Source organism: Malaclemys terrapin, chromosome 3 (genome assembly GCF_027887155.1).
Source record: "Malaclemys terrapin pileata isolate rMalTer1 chromosome 3, rMalTer1.hap1, whole genome shotgun sequence".
In the NCBI taxonomy this organism is placed as follows: Eukaryota; Metazoa; Chordata; order Testudines; family Emydidae; genus Malaclemys; species Malaclemys terrapin.
The window spans coordinates 122,242,375-122,260,705 of record NC_071507.1 but is presented as its reverse complement, the minus strand read 5'-3'; the positions used below and the strand labels follow the sequence as shown (position 1 = coordinate 122,260,705).

The following is an 18,331-nucleotide window of genomic DNA, read 5'->3' as shown; positions in this document are numbered from 1 at the left end:
GGTGAGGTGCACAGTAGAAAAAGGGTGGAATCTTATTTGCAGAGGGCCTGCCTGAGTGAGCACACAGATGTTGTAAATGCATTTTTGCTCAGAGGCTGCAACTTTATTGCAGTTAAACATAAAGCCCTTGCCTAACCCTCCAAGTCCCCTGGCAAGAAGCCCCAGTAGATGAAAGTCCTGACTGCCTTCTAAACCCATCTTAAATTTACTATGTCTCAAGCCACAGGCTTCTTACCTAACTGACATCAAGGCCTTGAATTCACTAGGGAAAAAAAGGTGTATTTTAACTAGCATGGACAAGACAAGTTGTAGTTTCAACAAGTTAGTAAGTCAAAGTAAAACCCTAGGTTTTCCCCTAGAGTTTACCTCAGCCAACTCACTGTATTAACACTAAACTGTCTTGTCTACACTAGGATTTATATTAGCTAACACACTTTACACCTTCTTCTAGTATAAAAGTAGCACAAGCAAGAAATGCCCATGCTTATGCCTAGCATGTCTCCTAGATGAGCTATTTGGTGGGTGGAATATGATCCTAACCTCAATACAATGGTTACTATTTCCTCCTTAAATGCTAACAGAGTTCCTGAAATTGGGAGGCAGTGGCTCTCAAACTTTTTGACTGGTGACCCCTTTCACATAGCAAGCCTCTGAGTGCGACCCCCCGCCTTATAAATTAAAAATACTTTTTTATATATTTAACACCATTATAAATGCTGGAGGCAAAGCAGAATTTGGGGTGGAGGCTGACAGCTCGTGACCTCCATGTAATAACCTCACAACCCCGTTAGGGTCCTGACCCCCAGTTTGAGAACCCCTGCTTTCAGGGACACCTAAACCTCCCTCCAAAAAGGAATACTGCTAATAATAATAATAATAATAAATAAACCAATGAATTCTTCAACCTCAGCTCCCCACATTAACACTAAACCTTGAAATCACAATAGTATAACCAAGAGATCATAGGGGTATGCACCCCCTCAGCATAGAAAAGCCCATTATAACAATGGGACCTAGATCTAGAGCCACCCTATTATGATCTCATGCAAAATTCTTATCTGGCCAGGGAATGTATTTCCTAGCCATAAGAACAGCAATAGGATTGTTAGCAACACTCCACAACCAAGGAATTATGACCATGCTAATGAAAGTCCTAGGAAATATATGCATTAAACTGAGCTAGGCTCCGTAGTTTCCCTGGACTCAACAGGCATGGTCAAATGGTCAAACCATCCACTCTGAAGTGCCCCAAAAAGCAAAGGTAAAGACAACCCTGAATGGAAGGCACTTGGTGCTAGGATAGACCAACCAATCAAGGCTATCAATCAGTTCATTCAGAATTTCTGTTATATTTGTTTGATGTTCCTCCTTGTAAGGTCTTTTCCCGTGAATAGTGGGGTCCCTTGTGGGGTCTAGCATCCTTTCTGTAATGGGGGTATGAACACTATGACTGTGCACACCAGTGGCCAAAAAATTTCAACCACCATGGTTCAGAAGGATCGGGGGGCGGGGGGGCATGGTTCCCACCAGTTGTTAGAAATGTATGTAGTTCACATATATACATCTATACTGACAAGACCAGGATGTGTAATTTACCAGTGGCACAGTACACACTGCTACTCTGCAATCCTCTCCTTAAGTTTTCTAGAGATAGCAGCCTTATTACTTCCTCTGAGCAGGGGCGGCTCTACGTATTTTGCCGCCCCAATCACGGCAGTGAGGCATCCTTCCGCGGCGTGCCTGTGGGAAGTCCGCTGGTAACGCAGATTTGGTGGCATGCCTGTGGCCGGCTATAGGCAGTGTGGGGCCCAATTCGAACATTTTTGGCGGGGCCCCGGCAGGGATGACTAAAAAAAAAAAAAACCATAAAAAAACCCCTTTCATTTTTTCCATGTATTATTTACTTTTCATAACTATATAAATAATAACAAAATTATATAGTACGTACATTGCTGGCTGGAGGCAGGGCAGGGGCAGGGCAGGGGCTGACTGGAGGTAAAGTCTGGCTGAAGGCAGGGCAAGGGGTGCGGGGCTGACTGCGGGCAGGGCAGGGGGTGCGGGGCTGGCTGGAGACAGGGGCTGGTACGGGCAGGGCAAGGGGGCGGGACTGGTGCGGGCAGGGGGTGTAGCAGGGGCTGGATGTGGGCAGGGCAGAGGCTCTCCTACTTCTATCGCCCCGGCCCTTTAAATAGCCGAGGGAGCCCTGGGGAAGCAGCGGGGCTCCAGCGGCTATTTAAAGGGCTGGGGCGGTAGAAGCAAGGGGAGCCCCGGACTTTTTAAATAGCCCCCAGAGCCCCGCAGCCCTACCCCAGGGCTCCAGAAGTGGGGCTCTGGTGGCAATTTAAAGGGCCTGGGGCTCCAGCCCCTGCTGGGAGCCCCAGGCTCTTTAAATTGCCCCCTGGGGAAGCCGGCTGCCCCAATATGGCATACCGGTGGCGGCAAGGGCACGGGGCCCTCTTAGGCGCTGGGCCCGATTCAGGGGAATCGCCTGAATCGGCCTAAAGCCGGCCCTGGCCGCTGAAACCGCAGGACCGGCGGACCTCCCACAGGCATGCCGCCAAAGAGAGCCTGACTGCCGCCCTCACAGCGACCAGCAGGCCGCCCCCCGCGGCTTCCAGCCCTAGGCACATGCTTGGTGCACTGGTGCTTGGAGCCGCCCCTGCCTCTGAGGTAGGTCACTTTCCTGTGCCAGTCCATGATAACTTCAGCAGGCACCATTGCCGCACACAGACTAGCAGCATATGGACTTGGGCAGCTGCGGGACGCCAGCAGCAGCTGTGCTTTCTCTGCCTTTGTTACCTGCAGGAGTGAGATATCAGCTAAAATCACCACCGTCTGTAGAAAGTGGTGCCACTATTCAGTGCCATTGCCCTAGATTCATAGGTTCATGCAACCGAGCAATTCCTTCCTCATTTCTCTCACCCCTGGGTAGTGCTGTGAGTGGTGCTGTGCACAAGTACTCCAAAATGGAAGTGTCAAGAAGCACATCTTATTTAAAACTTTAGGGGAGCAAGGGAATGGGGTTCTGAATTTTAACTTTTCGTTGTGACTACACTCACAATGTGTGTTTTATCTGAAGCTGCTGCCCCCCACACCCATGGAATGCCTGAGCTAGATAAGGAGGGGATAGAAGAGGACTCAATATGACATGTTCAATGAGATCCTGACTCAGACTGTGAGCGGAGGGCATGGAGGGTGAACACTGCAGACAGCTTGGAAAAGGAAAGAGTGGAGAGGAGAAAGGCCCATGAGGAAAAGGAGAGGGAGATGCACCCAGGACACAATAGGGCCTCTCCAGCAGCAAACACAGATGCTGCAGACTTCTGTGAAGCTTCAGGTTCAACAATCCCGGGTCACCTCTCTTTGCAGTACACGGAGAACTCCATTACTGCATCTACCTACCCCCATCCCCACCCCCAACCCCATCCAACATTCCACATGGCATCAGGGGCTATATCCCTACCTTGACCACTCCACCCTGAGGGAACATTAAGGACAACCACAGCTTCCCATACACAGACCTGTAAAAGCCACAGTTGCTGAATGTGTAGCCAAAATGAACATGAATGTTCTTTCCCCTTGTAAAGTTCTGCTTCATTAATTTATTAAGTTTTTAAATGTAGTTGCTTTTAAATTGTGCAGATTTTTCTTTACGTTCATTTTGTTAACGAATAAAATTATTTGGAAAACAATTCATCTTTATTAGTTCCACAACATATGCTGCAGAGTGCCTAGCAGTTCTGAAAGCACCCACTTGTTACTGTGCAGTGTGACACAATTTAGGATCAGTGACAAAGTGTAATAATCAGAAATGTACATCAAACACCACAGAATTCTGAACAGGCCCCAAATCAGCAGGGGGCCAGGTAAAACACAATACATTCTGCAGCCACTGTTTGTCATCCCAAGCCTGCATTATGCTGCAATCCCACCAATAAGTGCTTATTTCTCAGGCCCAGAAGTGACACTCCACCATCTGCAGCTGCTCTGTGAACACTAGAACACAGCAATCTGTCCTCCAAGAAATCCTCATGGTCCCCACTGATTTGGTTCTTCTTACAACTCTGCATATACTGGAGGATCGTGCGCCATGTGCTTGCAACACTTACAACAATAGTGCAGAGCTGTACAGGCCCCATGCTTCCGTCAGAGATGAGATTTTTTTTAAAAAAGGCCTGAAAATTATGAGATATAGATGACATTATGGATCAGGGTCAGCTACACAGTGGTAAGTTGAAACCCTTTCCTTCCAGTCACCCCTGCTTGTTTCTGCTCCACCATGCTTTGCCTAAACTGCCCAAAAGACTGTATGCAGGACGGTGGTGGGTTGCTCACTGGGATATCAACCGACAGCGCACTGCACTATGCATCGACACGAGCGCTCCAGGTGAGTACCCGCAGCATCAATGCAAGGATCCAAGAATGCACATGCACAAGCAATAAACTAACTGCGGCAGCTTTATGCCAATATACCTTGCACCAACCTACGTTTATAGTGTAGACATGGCCTTCGTAAATAGAAACAATGAATACATCGATGAGTCAAGAATTAAAATGTAGAATATTAAGGAGACTTAAAGGATTTCACTTTCAAATAATCCTGTTATTCTTAAAGAAAGACATTTAAATTTCCACATGCAGAAGAACATCAAAGCAAAGCGAAACAGCTAAAGCTTAAGGCTTATTTGATCATTTTCCAGAATCAGAATTATATAATTTAATATGTAGCCACATGCACAGATCCACATTCTTTTCTATTCTATTTTATTCTATTTTTCTATTTTATAAATAGAATAGTAGAATTGCATTATTTTGCCTTATTCTGCAAAGAATCAAATTTAGCAGAGTTTATGGTTTAACTACAGCATAAAAATAAAATTCAGCAAATGTCATGGCAGCATATCAAACATTTAATGCCAGGTTCCCTTATGTTCTCTGCTTTGCTAAAGTGACCCACCCATCAATTACACAATTTTGGAGTGATATTTTACTTTGTAATTAAAAATGAAATTCTTTATGCTTCGTATTTTGTGGAGCATATGTGTAGAGCAATTGCTCCTTGTGTATCAAATAGAGAGTGTGTGTACTTTCCAGTCCTCAGCAACATATACTCTCAATTTTATTCTATTAATACTATGCATCTAACACACGCAAATATTGTTTAAGGCCCCAGTCCTGCAGGAACTGCACAAGAGAACCCATACACCCATGCTATGTCCCCCCAAAGTCTGTGTGACTCCCCCCCTGCACAGATTTAATTTCAGGACTGGGATTTTAAGGAATTTTGAGAGAACCACACCAGATAGCAGGAAAAACAAGAAGTGTAATAACAAGAAACAATGGATCAATGGTTCAGGTGCAAATGTGGGATGGCAAAGAGATCCCAATAAAATGAAAATTGATGGATGGAAAAATAGTGGTGGAATGCACTATATGAAAAATGTCACCACTGCTACAGTCTATGAAGGAGCATAAGGAATCGAACACATAGTCTCCATGCTAGACTAAATTTATGTCAACCAGTAAATAGGCATGAAACTATTTATGGCACTTTTGTTCTGAGCTTTTTAAAGGCTTGTCTTTACAGAGGCCTTGTCTATATTAGAAAATGTGCACCAGTATAATTAAAATCAGTCTAGTTACAGTGGAGTAAAACCCTAATATAGCTGCACTTAAATCAGTTAGTGTCTGTATTAGGAGTTTGCACTAGATCAAGTTGAATTACACAAGTGCAAGTTTTCTAATATACACATGGCCTAAGAAAACATATCAGTTTAAATACATAGATGTAATTATGCCAATGCAAATGTCCAGTGTGCACAGTGGGGCTTACCTCAACATAGCTTGATTCAGTGCCCCATATCTGCATTAGGTGTTTGCATTGGCACAACATGTTTTCTTAATAAAGACAAGCCCTTAGTTAGAAAAATTTGTCTTTATACAAACTGGCAAGTGTTATCTTGCATTTAATTAATTAATTGTGTAAGTCATCATGACCATATGTTCTCTTCACATTTTTAACCTGTTTCCTATAGCAATTCACTCTTTGTTAAAATAGAGGAGAAAGCTATCAGCTAAATCAAGTCAATAAAACACAGGGTCATGATTTTTTTCATTTGCTTTTGCAACTAATTGTGTGTTTTAAACACTCAGCACAGAACGTGTTTTTAATCTGCTTACCTCATCAATACAGTGTGATTTTGAGCTCTGTCACCCTGCACTCTTAAAATAAATAAAGAATCAATGTGGCTTTACCATTGATTCTTTATTCTATAAAATGATTCTGTATATTCTATAAAATGATATACGCTATAGAAAATGTCTTTTGCGAGATGTATTTATGCCTAAACTTTATAGTTGTACACTTCACACTTCGACGCACAGCACTGGTACTGGAAAGATTAACAGCATGAAGTGTGAAAAACTGAAATACCACAGAAGAAATTGATCAGCTTAGAACCGTCTTTGACTCAAAAGCATATAGGTAATTTCATATGGAACAAAAAAACAGCAAACAAGAGATATGTCCTATGGCTCAATAAGTTTTTGTTTAAGTTGTTCTGCAGTGAATTAAGCATTTGTTAGATTGTCATGCACAGCTTCTGTGAAGGGCCCTCATTTGTTCAGTGTTGTTATCCTAGGTTTGATCCTGCAAGGTGCTGGGCACTCTGATCCTGATCCACTCTAGCCCCTGGTACATGCTTATCTTGGAACTACTCATGTCTTTACAATTAAGCATGTGCTTAAATGTTTTGCTGGAATAGGGCCAGAGCACTCCACACCTTGTAGGATCAAGTCCCCACAACATGTTTGCAACTGGTAAGTTCCAAACTGCTAAAACCAGTGGTAAACAGATAAGATTTCTGCTTCCAAACTCTTGTATGCTCTCTTTACCTTAAAGCTGTATAACTAGTTCATACTTGTCCCACATCTACATATGACATTTTTAATTGCTTGAACTATAATATTTAGTGATTAGTAATAGTATTACTGTAGCATTTAGGAGCCCTAGTCATGGATTAGGACCCCATCGTGCTAGGTGCTGTACTAACACAGAACAAAGAGACAGTCTCTGTCGGAGAGTGTACAATCTAAGTAGAGTATAAGACAAGAGACAACAACTCTTGGTTCAAGATTATCTCCTCCAGCTTCAGTTTACTTAAAACACACACACACCAACAACATTAATGCTTCGCTATTTTGTCCATCCAGTCCAATGTTAACCAATTTGGATGTACAATGTACTGTATAGTCTCATTGTTCTTAAATGTGAATTTAAACCACTTCTTTTTACATTTGTTACTCAATATTCCATCTTAGCTCTAAAATATAATTCCACAAACATGCACAGTTTCAGGAATGGCCCACATTTATATTCTGACTGTAAAGAAATGCTATCACATCAAGTGCATTTGTAGCATTGCAATACATGGTGCTAGCACACGAATGTACTTAAACTGCACAAGAAAACAGTCACATTACAAAACGAACCACAGACATAATGCAGGTATGTACAATACTGGAAATGCAAAATATTTATATTGACCAAATCCACTACTTTTGACAGGAGATTTCAGTTTCTCATCCAACAGAGATATGCTGCAGATTTCCCTACTTACTTCATATACTGCTGCTGTCTTCCTTCTCTGTTCTCCAGACTGGTTGCTGAAGAGTAAAGAGCATCCTGCCTTCTACTGAATCTGAATCGTGTATGAGTGGGCAGCATCCTTAGCTGAATTTCTTGAATTTTGTAGGTTTAAATCACATGCTTCATGCTATTTAACATAGTTAGGGCCAGATGCCCTCAGTCACATGCAAAACTCCTTAATTAATGCAGGCATGTTTCAACAGTTATATGACCCTCATTTTCATGATTCCAAGGCCAGAAGGAACCACTGATCATCTATAACACAGGCTATAGGACTTCCTCAGAATAATTCCTAGAACAGAGCATATTTTGTATTTTTTTTAAAATAAGGGCAGTATAATTTCCTTTTATTCGCAAAGCTTTTTACAAAACCAGATTGCTTCCACTCCTTCAGCATTTCCACTGACTTCAGAAGAGCCTTTTGTTTTTCTGAGACATTACAGACTAAGTACCATGCAATGACAAGCAAATGGGACTTTTCAACTTCTTCACAGGGCTATGGGATATTCATTGATATTGTACCATCTTACGATGACGTCAAGGAAAGTATTTAGTATCAGATGGGAAAGTAAAATATATGGGAGACTTCTATTGGTGCGTTTATAATGATAATCCTGTTATATCTCTGAAAGTAATGAAAGATGAATACCAAATGCCTGGCTTACACCTAAAACTTAGGTCAACCTGTTACACCTCTAATAAATGTAGTTAAAACAACCTAAGCCCTGGTATAGACACAGCTAGGTCAACAGAAGAATTCTTCCATCAACCTACATATTGGTTTCTCAAGGGGAGAGATGGACTACAGCAACAAAACAAAACAAAACAAAACAAAACAAAACAAAACAAAACAAACCTTCCATCACTGTAGCAAGTTTTTATACTACAGCACTACTGTGGTGTAGCTACAGTGGTGCAGTTGTGCTGTTGTAGAGTAGATATACCTTAAGGGTTGGTCTACACTCACAAGTTACAGTAGCATAGCTACCGCCAGCCTAAATCCTAGTGTAGCCAGTGCTAGGTTGACTGAAGAATTTTTCCATCAACCTATCTACTGCTTCTCAGGAAGGTGGATTACCTACACCGATGGGAGAACCCCTCCCATCTGCATAAGTAGTGTCTACACTGAAGTGCTACAGTTGTGCTGCTGAAGTGTTTTAAGTGTAGACATAGGCCTGGTCTACACTACAAAAATAGGTCAGCCTAAGCCACCTTGCATCAAACTTGTTTTGCATGTGTCGACACTTCAATTTGTCTCCCACCGATGTAAGCACCACATTACGTCAATGCAATAACACCACCTCCCTGAGTGGTGTTGAGCCATGGTTGATGTACTGAGGGTGACGCAATGAGAGTATAGATACTACATTACCTATGTCATCCTAACAGTCCTCCAGCACCTGTCCCACAATGACTGACACTGACTGCTTCGGTCACAATTTTGAACTCCACTACCTACAGGTCACAGAGGCTGGAAGCCCCTTCCCACTCCTTCCATTAAAATCCCACAAATTGTTGAAATGCCTTTTCCTGATTGCCCAGTTTGGCGAGAACACCTAGCAGCTCTCCACTGTTGTGCGCAAGTGCCCAGTTGACCATGCTGGTTACACACTCCAGATGTGCTCCGGCCTGGATTAGACAGTAAATATTGGATCACCTGGGCTGTGAGGAGAAGAGGCTGCACAAGCACAGCTACAGATCAGCCACAGAAATGTGGATATCATCAAACAGATTGCACAGGGGATGCAAGAGAAGGGTTATGACAGGGACCAGCAGCAATGCCACATGAAAGCAAAGGACCTGCGGCAGGCATGCCAGAAGGCCAGGGAGGCCAAACAGTCAATCCAGTGCTGAGCTGCAGCCCTGCCATTTTTATAAAGAGCTGTATGCCATGCTTGGCTGAGACCCCACCACCACCCGCACACCACCGTGGATACCGCCGAGGAGCACGGACCCTTTTATGAGCAGTAAGAATGAGGAGGAAGACAGGGGACATGTGACTGGGGGTGTGGGAGGGTCAAGCTAAGACACGAGCCAGCACCTGTTTGAGACTCCACTACAGTCCCATCAGTTGAGCACAGGTGAGCCCGATGCAGGAGAAGGAAACTTGGGTAAGTATTTCCCATTATAGTGATATACGGATGGCACCCCCAACTTAGCAAGACACAGCTATTGACTTCTCACTAATTTACTCTTACAAGAAGAGGTAGCAGTACAACAAAGAAGGGTAAATATCTGCTTTTCATTGCCCCACAGAGTTTGGGGCAGGGGCATGCAGGACACTATATGTATTAGTATTATGTATTAGTATATATATGTCAGCCAGTCACTACTAATCATGCCCACTCACATCCTCCTCTCACCCTTCCCTGCCTGGCCCCTGAGTAAATGAAAATTCTAATCAAAATGGCCACTAATCTATGTTCTGTTCCAGGTCGAAATGTTTAAAAAATTGCATATTGACCTTTCAACACAAAACGGGTCAAAATTATCAACATGAAATATTTTAATGTTTCCAAAATGATAGTTTTCCAGATTTTTGTTTTGTGGAGAATTTTAAAATTTCCCAAATCAGAACAAAAACAAATTTTGAAATCTCAAAACACTCCATGAAACCATTCTGCCCCCAGGTCAGTCCATAGCCTTTCACAGCTGATTCTCATTCAAAAGTGCTAGATCAAATTGGACAAACCCATGTGTAAGTCATGTGGCACAAGATCGCACTGTGCCATTCAAGCTCCCCGTGCTAAATACCACAAGTTGTATATAGATGCAGTCAGCTGTTTCAGAGCTGTTCTGGTCTAATGGGTAAATACATATTTAGGTCTTTTTTAAAATAGTCTTTTTCTGTAAACATGCAATAATCCATATATATGTATATATATTAACACACATACACACATAGCTGCAAAAAGTCCTTCAATTAATATATCTGTAATACATATATTATGCATATTAAAAGTACTCAATAATGCCAGAAAGGTGGTCTACTGATAGCACTCTAGGCTCTATAAACAGATGGCATTCCAATCTTTTTTTCTAACGAAGTACCCAAACTTACCCCTTCCATGCTGTTTGCCTCTATTATTAACTTAAATGATAAACAATCCCCAGTCTTCGTTTTCTCCTGAATTTGACTGTCCCTAGGATTTCTGCCTGCCTGATTTTCCCCTCTGCCTCAGAAAGGACCTCAAATACTTTTCTACTCCTAGGTTGTCACTAATAGGACCAACCTGATCTGGCTGCCAGGGTGAATGACCAGTATAGTTATATATCTCTGAGCAGGGTCCCAGTACCTAACACCCTGTCACAGTCTGAAATGTAGGAAATCTGTACTTTAATCATGAATTTTTGTTCTCTCCCTAGACATACATTATATATAAACTCATATTTGATTTGGCATGGATAAAATTGAAACAAGGCCACAATCATTTGTCATGCCTGAGTTATATAAATCCTTGGAAAATGGTGCATAAAGGTACCTCTGACCCTACCTTAGCAGTTGCCATCTCGATAAGGTGCCTGTCACCTAAGTAGCATCTATCTTGGAGACGCATACTTTTAAGAAGACTTCTCTTTAAGACACAGCGGTAGCCGCAATCAGCCAAACCTGCAGATGCAGCAGGTAAACAAACTGACCCGGCCCGCCAGGGTGCTTACCCTGGCGGGCTGTGGGCCAAAGGTTGCTGATCCCTGGATTATGATATGCAGTGTTATTGTAGTTATGTCAGTCCCAGAATATTAGACACACAAGATGGGTGAGGTAATATTTTTTATTTATTTATTTTCGCCAAGAGAAGGTGGTCCAATACAAGATATTACTTTACCCATTTTGTCTCTGTTAGATTATTAGACATTATTGTATCTATAACCCCCTTTTTTAGTCTGAGAAAGGCACAGTCTAATGTCACTTTTTTACTGTGAGAAAAGATTCTCCACTGCTTCCACCTTGTGTAGTCATTTACATTTGTGCCAAATGAACACAAGTAGGGATAAAACACCATGCTGATTTACCCTATATTAGAATGCAAGGCCTTTCCTAACTTGTGGCTTCAGCATTCAACTCTCATACAAATTAGACACAGAAGAAGGTCTTGGGTGCAAACATGTCAGTCCATCTCCCTCACCCGTATATATGTGTGTCCTCTCATTCTTGTAATGTCAGATGTTGCCACTACCTTCACCTTTGGGGGTGGGATGGGGGAGAGTGGCGAGATTTTGATGGGGAAATCCCATGAAACTGTTTTAACCTTATGACATGAGCTCTGACTGGAATGAAGATGAGCACAATGTACTTCACCTAACCAGTATGATGGAAGCCTTACCATAGCAGATGTTTATGCTATGCCCCAAATGTAGTTTGCTTTACTATTCTAACCTCCCTGATTAGAAGGATGTGCTGGCCACCGCTGCCCGCTGCCCCCATTGGCCTGGAGCGGCGAACTGCGGCCAGTGGGAGCTGCGATTGGCCGAACCTGCGGACGCAGCAGGTAAACAAACTGGCCCGGCCCGCCAGGGTGCTTACCCTGGTGGGCAGAGTGCCAAAGTTTGCCAATCCCTGTCATAATCCAACAGACATTTATCTTTCTCCTGGTCAATAGGCTAAATTTATTGAAGTTACACGTGGGATGAAGTTGGCTCAGTATATCTTGAAAAGTAATCTTCAGCTTGCTAGAGGTACTGTGTTGGTGGAAGCTGTTACAGAACTTGGAGCAGGGCCCTTGTCTAGAAAATCTACCAGGAAGAGGGGTTTGCAGTGGTATAAGGTGCCCTGAGCTTCCTCGCCATCAGAGAATCTATAAAAAAGTCAGGACAGTCCCAAAGTGGACAACACTAGTTTGGAAGAGAACATATAACTCAGTCTCCTCTCTGCCAGCCTCTACCAGGGAGCGTCTGTGAAACCACCAGCAGAGATTAAAACTCTTCTCTCTTGGTGGAAATGCAAAGAATTAATCCAGCGGGCGGAGGGATAGCTCAGTGGTTCAAGCATTGGCCTGCTAAACCCAAGGTTGAGAATTCAATCCTTGAGGGGGCCACTTAAGGATCTAGGGTAAAAATCAGTACTTGGTCCTGCTAGTGAAGACAGGGGACTGGACTCAAGGACCTTCTGAGGTCCTTTCCAGTTCTATGAGATAGGTATATCTCCATATATTATTATATAAAAGGGTTGATTTGGTGCAGTGTGGCGCAATTTACAATTCCCTGCATTAGCAGGTGTAAATTTAGCCCGACAATAATAAAGATTGTGGCTTGTATTATGTTTTGCTTTCCTAGCATATTTTGGAGTTGAACTATTAAAAACCCTAATATTCTTAAAGAAAGCACTCCCGGAAGTAACATATTATAGTAATGCATGCACAAAAATTACTCTGTGGAGAATGGTATATTGGTAGTTGTGTTAAAATTGGAATGACAGGTACACTTGACTGTAATGCCAAACTGCCTTAATACATTTACACACTACAATTAGGGCAGTACAGTACACTGAAAAGTATATATATGTAGATCAATACAACTTCATTCCTTTAAAAAGACTATATAATCAAAACAGTTAGTTTCACTATTGAGGCCATTGAACCTTCTATAATGACAGATCTATGCCAGCCAATTCATGTGGAATACTGGGGAACTGTATAAAAATAATGATTTTTGCTATTAAAAATTGACTTGTTTGTTACTAACAGTAACTAAAGCTTGCAGTGCTGAATTAGTAGTTAACATGAATAAATGTTGTGGAGAAGGAGAAACTTATTTTTGTCCTGGCAAAAGCATCAGAAAACTATTAGAATCAGTAAAATATTTTATCCAGAACTGAGAAGGTTTTGCTGTTTCTCGTGGAAACTATTTTGCAGCTGCTGACCATTTGTCTGAATTAACAACAGACCTTTATTTCTCCTTGGTTTGACAGAGTATATATGCTGGATTGCTCTGCAGGGTTTTTCGATGCATCGTGGCAGTACATGCAAATGTCAATTTTTTTTTTTTCCTTTTAGTAGAGCTGGTCAAATAGTATTTGTCAAATACTATTCAGTGAATTTTGAATGTTTTTAACGTTACAAAACATTCACAAACCAGTTCCATTAACTGTAACTTTACTTTATTTAACTATTGTGTGAACATCACAGAAAAACAATAGGCAACCTGTGGATTATTTGTGAAGTATCTGATATTGGCGATTGGTATTCAAACTTTAAAAATAGTCCCAAGACTTTCCCACTTACCTTTTCTATTGACCAGCTGCACCACTGTTAGCAACATAGGGAGCTCTACAGCAGACATCTCTCCAGCCATAGTTAGAAATGTGCTCAGAACAGAGGAGTCTAATTGACACAGTTCTGAGAAAGGCTGATGGTGCACGAGAGCTGTCTACTTTAGGGTCCAATGTTGCTAACACTGATTCAGCTGAAGTGGCTTTAGTGTCGGTGAGAAGTTGGGGGAAATATTCTGTAGTGTAGATAAAGCTACTGTGACAAGGACACCCTTCTCCCATACTGCCACATGATCAATGCCCACAATATAAGGGGACTGGCCTTATCAAAATTGGGTAGAACACACTGTAGAAGAGTCAACTCACCACTGGCATGTCCCTTTGAGGTTGGGCATGGCATAGGAGAATCTCCTCATGGTGTATCTTACTTACAGTTGCACTGGTCCTGCTTTGTTCCACTTCTTCTCATGACTCAGCCTTCCAGCCAGGTTGTGCTTCAGCCCTACTCCTTCCAGGGTAACAGAAGGTCCAACAGTCCAGGGTCCTTTCAAAAGGTCTTTGGCCCTCGCTGTGCCTCCCCCCATGATCCTTTCACCCTTCTCTCAGGGCTCTTAGTCATCTTTATCCCCTTCTATCATGGATCTTCACACCTCCTTCCCAGTGGCTGATAGGGAGACCCAGGTCCTCCCACTCTACAGGGTTCCAGTCCAGGAACCCTATAACTAGGGCCAGCTCCAGGGATTTTGCTGCCCCAAGCAGCAAAAAGAAAAAAGAAAAAAAAAAAGGCGCAATCACAATCAGCTCTACCGCCGCCGCTTCAGTCTTCAGCGGCAATTTGGCAGCAGGTCCTTCGCTCCGAGAGGGACTGAGGGACCCGCTGCCGAATTGCCGCCGAAGAGCTGGATGTGCCGCCCCTTTCCGTTGGCTGCCCCAAGCACCTGCTTGCTGGGCTGGTGCCTGGAGCTGGCCCTGCCTATAACTAGCAGACAAGGTCTGCTCCTTCAGACTCCTTGCTGTTGCCTCTTTGGTCTTCTTCTTACCATAAGCTGCCAGCAGGCCTCTCCCACAGTCTTTCTAAGTTAATTCTTCTTTCAGGGCCAGGACACACATGGCTCTTCCCTGGAATCCCTCCCCGTTACATCTCAAACTACAAATACAAGCTTAAATCAACTTCTGCTCTTCTTGGTCTTGACCTTTTGTGCCTCTCAAGTTCCCCTTGCTCCATTCATCCACTTAATACCTCCCAGGGCTTGGAACTCCAGATCCTGCCCTTTTATTAGGGTTCCTCATCACCAGAGCCTGCTCCACATCTCTCCAGGCCTCCTGCCAGACTCCTCTAATTAGGAGAGGATCTCAGGGCCAGCTTTTCCCTGGACTTCCTTCTGAACCCTCCCACTCTCTCCATTCTCTGTGCCAAGAGAAGGACTGCAGCATTCTTCCCTCTCTCCCTGCAGCCCCCTTCTAATCTGTGATTCCCTTCTTTAGTCACTATTCAGCTCCTCCGCAAGCTCGTTTTCATCTTTAATTAGGCCTGGCACACCCTCCAGGTGCAGCTAAGGGGGTTAATTGGCCTCTCAGATCCACAGTAGCAAAGGGTATACACTACAACATGCACTCATATTTACTATTAACTCCATGCACTCAAAACATCCAGGCCACCTCCACAGTAGCACAACTGCACAGATACACATGAGCTCAATACAGTGTCATAGCTCTGCAATATCAGATATAGAACTAGGGGCCAAATCCTAGGCGTCCTGTTCTGTTTAAACAGCAGAGTATTCCCTCAGCCAGGGGAATTCCCAGGTGGCACAGAGGTGTGTGTATGGGGTGTGGCTGAGCTAAAGATGTTGTCAATCCCTGGCTACCGAAGTAGCCACTTGGCTACTCTTAATTGTGCCCCAGCTGGCCACAGGATCCATGAGACAGGTATATAGCCACATTTAGATCCATCACCTCCAAACTAGAAGGTGGAAAATTAAGTTGGTTTAACTAAGTTGGTCAGGGGTGTGAAAAATCAACACCCCTAAGCGGCACAGTGAAGCCAACCTAAGTCCCCATGTAGACAGAGTTAGGTTGACAGAAGAATTCTGTGCCATTGTAGCATTTAAAGTGTAGATAAGCCTTAAGTCTGAAGTTAAAGGTATCACCACTATTGTGAAACATACAGATCAACCAGACCCATCTGCGTGCTTGGCCAGTGGCACCTGGGCCCCTCAACATCATATTGGGCCTACCCTGTGCAGCACCAACGTCATAGATTTCTTGAAAGAGAAGAAATAGAAGGGCCTGAGCATAGTAAGACACAAAGCCAGACCTCAAATAAATACTTTGGGCCTGTATCTTCATTCTCCACTGGTCAGCACCTTGTTTGGTCATGTACAACTGTGCAAAGTGAGTGTTTAACACCATTAAACAAAATTCTCTACTTACATGGATTTTAGCATTCTGTGACTACACAAGGGGCAGGGCACTGGAGAATCAGGCACCTGGCCTCAGGCATTAAAATACATTAAACAAATGGCTATTGTGCGTATAGTAATTGTTGTATAGACCCGGGGTCAGAAACCTTTCAGAAGTGGTGTGCCGAGTCTTCATTTATTCACTCCAATTTAAGGTTTCGCGTGCCAGTAATACATTTTAATGTTTTTAGACGCTCTCTTTCTATAAGTCTATAATATATAACTAAACTATTGTTGTATGTAAAGTAAATAAGGTTTTTAAAATGTTTAAGAAGCTTCATTTAAAATTAAATTAAAATGCAGACCCCCCCCCCCGGACCGGTGGCCAGGACCCGGGCAGTGTGAGTGCCACTGAAAATCAGCTCACGTGCCGCCTTCGGCACACGTGCCATAGGTTGCCTACCCCTGGTATAGACAAACAGCTAGTATTGCAAGCTAACAGGATTCCAACCAACCAACATTTTGTTGCAGTGTCTTTTTGACTAGTATAGACTGGACACAGACAGGCTCATGGTCTCTCCCACACCTATTTCCGATATTGACTTACTTTTCACTCATCTTTCCTTTTTTCTTCCTCTACCCACCTTTGCCAAACTTTCTGATCTCTTTTTCTCTCTCTGAATTTGCTGTATGGAGCCATGCGGGTCCTGCTAAGTAATGTTATGCTTTAGACCAAGAGTTGTCAGTGCAAACTAGTGTCTCTCAGCCCAAGTGATTCTAACAGCTCATCAGCAAACTATGTAACAGTCCAAGACGTAACTGGAAGGCTCCAAACACTACTTCTGAGGGGTGTGCCAAGGAGCCAGATGCTGCAGGAAAAACATCTGGAGCTTTTAATTGCATTTAAGAAAGAGGAGGCGGAGGAAAACTATGATGTGGTAAAAAAAATGGCCCACAGCATAGTTTTAGGAATAATGACAAACATTTAAAATATTTTCTTATTTAAAATACTGTAAAAATGTAAGGATCCAACACTTTTAACTCTACACTCAGAGATGATAGCTGATGGGTAAAAAAGATACACAATGGCCAGAGGAAGTATTGAAGACTCTGAAAACTTTCCAAGGATGACAGCTTAGACCTCTGTAAGAGTTTCTCAGAGATCCTTATTTAAAGAAGAAAATCTTTTTTATACTTCAGCAAAGAATATGCTTCCACAAGGAGGGGAGTAAAGGTTCAGTACAAGGTGAAGCAACCAACTGGAGTTGTCACTTTGGTGACTATATATATATAATGACTTGGCTATTGTGAATAGAAAGCAATTTGTCCCATGAACCAGAAAGAAACTTAAAATATCCTCTTCAGTATTATCAAATATATCTTCCTTCAAGAAATGAACTACAAGAGATTTGCCTTTCTAAAGTGTTTTTTTTCTTCTTTGATCACTGTAATACAGTTAAATGGCAGTAAAGCATGTCATATTCAGAATGGCAAACATATTTTTACTCTTAGGAATCAGTTTTCTCCAGCAGTAAAATTATCTACAGCACCTTTTTATTACTTAATTATTTCAGTAGCAACTCTCCTTGCTATTACAAACTGCATTACTGCCAAATTCTTTTCTTCTCTACACAACAATTTCATTTAAATTTAAACCTGTAAACAAACAAAGTGGATAGAACTGTCCAATTTTCTGTTCTAATACTGCTCCAGTAAGCACTACATAATGCTTCTAAGATGGAAGCCTGCTCCTCAAATAAAAGACAGCAAGCAAGAGTCAGATTTTTAAAGGTGTTCAGATGCCTAAAGATTCTGAAAAAACACCTATTGGGATTTCCAAAAGAGCCTGGGTACTTTATCACCATTGAAATCAACAGCAGATACCTAGGTGCTTTTGAAAATCCCACTAGGCACTTATCTGCATCTTTAGGCACCAAAAAGCCTTGGAAAATCTGGCCCAAAACTGCTCCGCTGTAGTTCATAAACTGAATTAGCAGCACTATCAAAAACATTAAGTTGTTGAAAAAAGTAGACAAGGGCCAGATCCTCACCTGGTGTAATTCACAGTAGCTC

At 42.7% G+C, this 18,331-nt stretch overlaps 1 long non-coding RNA gene across 6 annotated transcripts in view; it reads right to left on the bottom strand.

Moving 5' to 3' along the window:
- LOC128833552 (uncharacterized) overlaps positions 1 to 7,694 on the bottom strand; it is a 174,211-nt gene extending 166,517 nt beyond the window's left edge. For 5 of the 6 annotated variants that reach the window (XR_008444270.1, XR_008444273.1, XR_008444272.1 and 2 more), the window contains exon 1: positions 7,620 to 7,694. This is a non-coding gene — a long non-coding RNA (uncharacterized LOC128833552). The remainder of the gene's footprint in view (positions 1 to 7,619) is intronic. The other variant, XR_008444274.1, reaches the window with a different exon arrangement.
- Positions 7,695 to 18,331: the final 10,637 nt, after the last annotated feature.